We start from the raw sequence: 6000 nt of genomic DNA, 5'->3' as shown, positions 1-6000 counted from the left end.
CAGTTGTCGTTCGGCGACAACTCGGACAAGCTCGATTGGCACTCGTACGAAACTATCGCTAAATTACATTGTAATCTTATTGGCTTTATTGGGAAAATTTTTTGGGAAATTTTGGTCAGATTTTTTGGAAAAAACGTCGATTTTTGCAATTGGGAAGCAGCCGAACATCGGCGGTAATTTTGGGCCAAAAAAAATCACTGCTATATGTCCCAAAGCTTTTCTTTCGTAACAATGTCATTGTTTATTACTTAGGTATAGGCTATACGTTTTACCTTTTTCAGTCATTTAAAGTATTTTTTTATTACAATACATCATTTTCATTGTTCTTTACTGCAAAACTGAACGTCTTTTTTGTTTTATTTTATAATTGCAGCAATTTACCACATACATCGAGTTGAATCTAAGAATAAATACTGAATACCACCACATACAGTGTTCTTTTTCGACACGATCGGTCCGCTATCTGTTTCCAGAACAGAATAGTAAATTGACCTACACTTTGCTAGTAGCAGATGGAGATGACTGGTACTGGACATCGAACTAAATCCACGTTCAAAATTGTTCGCACTAAAGTCTCATCTGTATTTCAACCGGCTTTAGAAAGCTTATTGTATGTCAACACGGCGTGTACATCCGTTATCTGCAAAAGGAATGGCTCTTTATGAAGAGAGAATTGATGACTTTAGGAAGCGCTGTTCTGCTTCATGGCGCAAAGTGACTGAAAGTTTGTGCATAATAAGTAGTTTAAGTTATGAGAGTAATGTTGGTGAAATTAACCTGATTGAACAGCAATTCCCTATGAAAGTTACGTAAAAGTTAAAGACGCATTTGAAGTGTACTTAAAAAATGTGAAAAGTGAAGCAAGTCTTAAAGAATTATCGGCTCTCACTACAGACGTGTCGCTACAGGAAAAAGCAAAGTTACACGCGCTGGAAAAGATTGATCAAATTAAACAATCAATATTAAAAAAAGTCATGTCCAGCATGAAGCCAAACTCTGTCCATGGTGGTGTGAAGATACACAATTCGAGATCCTCTAGCCGTATGAGTGAACTCATCGCATTGAAACAAGCAGAAGCCGAATCTGCCAAGATAAAACTGAAATTAACTCAACAAGAAGCAGCGCTTTTGAAGCAAAAGACAGAATCAGAAGCGAATCTTCAAGTTCTTTCTCAGCAAAAAGCTTTTAAAGCTGACGCTGCAGAAGTAAAGGTACTACAAGAGCATGATGTCGAAAGCTCTGATGGGTCAGAAAGTCATGTTGCACCGGACATTACATTCAAATTGCAAACTTTGCCTGTTTTAAAACCTGACAATCTAGTTCAAGAATTCACCAAGAAATCCACAAACAATCCAACAGTATCTGACACTAATATGGGAGAAAATCTGTGCAAATTTCTCCTTAAAAATGACTATGCTCTCTCGCGACTGACTATATTTAGTGGCAAAGCGGAGTCTTATCAAGCCTAGAAAACGAGTTTCAAGAACATGATGTTCAAGATGGATACAAGCACTTCTGAGGAAATGGAAATGGCTGCTGAGTGGCTGGGGCCAAGTTCTCACCAGCACGCAGTTAGCTTGAGATCATCGTACCGCAGAGATCCAGTCTTAGCATGCGAGAAACTATGGTCTCGACTGGATGAACGTTATGGAAAAGCCGAGATTGTCCACCAATCAATCACAAGGCGAATTGAATCTTTCCCTCAACTGACCTATAAAGACTCAAAAAATGGTATGAGCTTCGTGACTTGCTGAATGAAACACTTGTCTTGAACTAATTGTTTTTAATGAGAATTCAATACTGCTCCAGCAGCTGGAGTTTCACTTCTTTGTATTGCATTGCACAACAGTTTGATGTGTGCTGCGTGGATGCAGTAGCGTGTATCCCCGTACATATCTTCGATGTTGTTATATTTTCAGCCTTCAGAGGCTGGTGGCGGTATTGTGTTTTTATTATTATGTTAAGAAACCTTGTTTAAGACCTTTCTTATACTTAGCTTCTTATACATTCTCTGTACTTATAAAGTAAACGTGTATGTTCATCAATTGAGAGTTCTGCAGGTTATACTGAATTTTTACAGACCATTATCTGACAAGCTGCCTCTTACTCTTTTATGTATGTTGACTTGGCAATGTGTATTAATGTAATTATAAGATTGGTGGTTTCGCCAAATAAATAACGTATGGACAGATTGATTTAAAAAAAAAACGAAAGTTGTTCTCTCACCATTGAGAATTCCGATTACACGTAGTATTCATTTGCCGTTAAATTATAGACAATTACTTTTTTCTAAACCTACAGTCAAATTAAGTTTACTTCGAACATCTTTCATTGGAGGTACAATGCGGCTGGGTTCTAGTTCGCAGCGTAATCAAGCTCCGTGTAATCGGTATCCTACAATAAATAAGTGCAACTCCAGGAAGTGTTTATGTTGCAAGTTTTTAAATATGCCCTCTTTCATTCTTTCATCTGTAAATAACCGCAAATTTTCAGTTAATAAAAATCCGATGTCTCATGAAATGCTATGCATGTGGTTTATGTTATTACTTGAAATGTACCCTGTTGTGGTGCGCAATACGTTGGGCAGACTGGTAGATCACTTAAAACACGTTTTAGGGAACATTTTTTTTTTAATTAAAAATAACAATAAATTTTATAACTTCATTTACCAGCACTTTAATAAAACGGGTCATAGCGTAACAAATATTTCAATTCAACCTGTGGAGCAACTTATTTTTAATAATAGTACTTCAAATCAGTGCCAATTAAAAGCAAGGTGCATGTCAGAATTTGAATGGATTAAACGTTTGCAATCAGCTTACCCACTTGGATTAAATGATAATATTCTAAATGTTGGAACAATTTCTAAAAATAAATCGATAAATTCATTTTCTCTGTTTAGTAAACGTCTAAGAAATAAATGTTCACATGGCATTAGGATAAATGGTAATTAAGGCGTAAATTTAAACGTCTGCTTTCTTTAAATGACTGCTACACATTATTACAAAATGGGGGTAAACATAAATTACTAAGTGCACTTTGCTCTCTTTCTGTTTCTTCGTTGGCGCATATTGATAAGGAATGTAAACTTATTTTACTTCAATCTGACCCTCTATATGAATGTGCTTGTATTATTGAATCTTTCACTGACTACTATCTTAAACCTTTTATTGAAAATGTACTTAACAAAACTAGAAATCGTATCAAAATTGAGTTTTGTAACAAAGGTCTTGATTTAATTGACCTTCCTAAAATATTCAGTGATAAAAATGTGCGTCGATTGATTCCTCCTTATTTCCGCAATACTGAATCACCACTTATTTGCTACAAATATAGTAAACCTGTAAGAAGTATCGTTTTTAATTATAATTCTATTTCCACAGATATAAATGTAATAAAAAATTGTCCTACATTATGTGACTGTACTAGTTCTAAATATATATATGGTCCAGTTGGACATGTTATTAGTAATATTACTGGGGACCGTAATTTCATTCAAAATAAAAACCTTAGAAATTTACTACGCAGAGGCCCTAAGTACAGACTGCCTATTCCTGTTGATTTTGATGACTGCATTAAGAATATCGTAACATCCTTACATGATTATTGCATTAAATGGTGCAGGAAGGAAAATGCTGAAATTACTGCACTCAATGATTGGAAAACAAAAATATTCAGTATGGCCATGAATAAAATATGTTTTTATGATACAAATCCATTGGCCCTACCACATTCACCTAAATTTAATAAACAAAATCTCTGTAAATTGCTTGAAGGCTTAAAATCTAAATTCGTCTTAGTTCCTGCTGATAATGCTGCTAATAATGTTATAATAATATGACGAGTATTTTATGTTCAAACTATTTCACAAGAACTTTCACAAACTACATCATATTGTGAGTACAATAAGCAACCTAATGAAATTATTACCGACCATATTGCCCAATGCATAAAATTAAATGTAATAGTCTTACTGACAAGAAATTGCCATCACTTTACTGGATACCTAAATTACATAAGACGCCATATAAAAGTCGTTTTATCGCTAATTCAGTGTCTTGTACCACCAGACAATTATCAGTGTATCTTACATCATATAGCTAAATTCTGTAATAAAGTTTATGAAAATAGTAATATTAACCTATTTGGCCAATAAAAAACACCTTAGAAAATATTGATAAAATTGAAAGTAAAAAATATAAGGTGTCACAGGTAAGTACTTATGATTTTTCTACACTATATACAACGCTTCCTCACGCTTTAATAAAATCCAAACTTGTTTCTTTGATTGAAAAAACTTTTGCTAGAGAGAAGTGTTTGTATCTAGCTTTAAACACTAAAACAGCTTTTTTTACTAATCAGATTTTAGATAATTACATCATTTGGACTGGTCTTGACTTTTGTGCAGCACTTACTTTTCTTCTGGATAACTTGTTTGTTGAATTTAATGGTAAAATATTTAAACAAATTATTGGCGTTCCTATGGGTACTTATTGTGCGCCACTTATAGCTGACCTTTTTTTATATTGTTATGAAAGCGAATTTATGTTAGAATTATCTAAAACTAAGCAAGTAGATTTGATTAATTGTTTTAACCTTACTAGTAGGTACATTGATGACATACTTAATTTAGATAATCCATTATTTGAACAATATATTCACAAAATCTACCCAAAAGGACTAGTCTTAAATAGATCGTGTATATCCAATACAGACGCTGCGTATTTAGACTTACATTTAACTATTAATAATAATTTGATCAAAACTAGTTTATACGACAAACGGGACGATTTTAACTTTGAAATTGTGAATTTTCCATTTCTAGATGGCAACATCCCTAAAGGACCTTCCTATGGTATTTACATTTCGCAGTTGGTACGTTATGCCAGAGCATGTTCATGTATTAAAGATTTTAATGATCGTAATCTAATATTAACCAAAAAAATTGCTAAAACAAGGCTTTTTGTATCCTAACCTAAGAAGTAAATTTGCTAAATTTTACTCTAAGTATGGTGATTTAATTTCAAAATATAATGTTTCTTTAAAATGGCATTTAAATAATGGAATCTCCCATCCATCATTTTACGGAGATGTTTTGAAGCGTGTCCGCAAATTAAAATATGTTAAACCAAATGTTCTTATTAAACTTTTCAATTTAATTAACTTGTTTTTATCAAAAGGATACGATGCTTATGTACTTAAAAACACGTGTTTGATGGTTTTCGATTCACTATATCTTTCTTCTCTTAAAATTTGGAATCATTAGTGATATTATAGGCATTTTTCACTGTTGAACAAAATTGTGTCTTAGTGTCGTATGAACAAATCTGCATGAAAACTACATTTGGACTCAAATCGTACATCAAATCATTTCTGTCGTCAGTTGTCAAAACGCCTATATACTGTTTATTCCAATAAAGTCGCTTTAATGGAATTACTATTTTTATATATTTGATTCTTAATATTTAATCAACTAAACTTGTTTTATTAGTAGTACAATTTTGCAGTAGCCCCCCATTAATAGTTTTATTATTACTTTACAGTACTGCCCCTGGATTTTTTTCACGTCATTGTGTCTTCGCCTGTCAATTACGTCATAACTCTTTCTCTGTTCCTGGGTACATGTATTTTTTGACGTCATACGATCAACTTTCCAGTTGTAAGCTACATGCATAGGTCATTGGGTTTATAACGTTCAATTTTATTTATATTTTTTCTCTCTGATAGGCGTTTCTTTTTTAATTTAATTATTATTAATTTAATTTTTAGCAGTCACATAAACAACCAAGCAATGTAATATGAAATTTTTACACCCATTATTGCTGCTTCTTCCTGTATTTGCGCGATGATTATCTGAAATATAAACTTAATGACGCTATATTCTTAAATCTTTTACTATAAAGAAGGAATGTAATTGACACTTGTTTGTAGTTTCATTTTATCGTTCGTCAAAAAGTTGTAACTCTGTTGCTCTGGTATCTTCAATACCATTGAGTAATT

Source organism: Dreissena polymorpha, chromosome 4 (assembly GCF_020536995.1).
Source record: "Dreissena polymorpha isolate Duluth1 chromosome 4, UMN_Dpol_1.0, whole genome shotgun sequence".
NCBI classification, from domain to species: domain Eukaryota; kingdom Metazoa; phylum Mollusca; class Bivalvia; order Myida; family Dreissenidae; genus Dreissena; species Dreissena polymorpha.
This window is presented reverse-complemented; position numbering follows the sequence as displayed.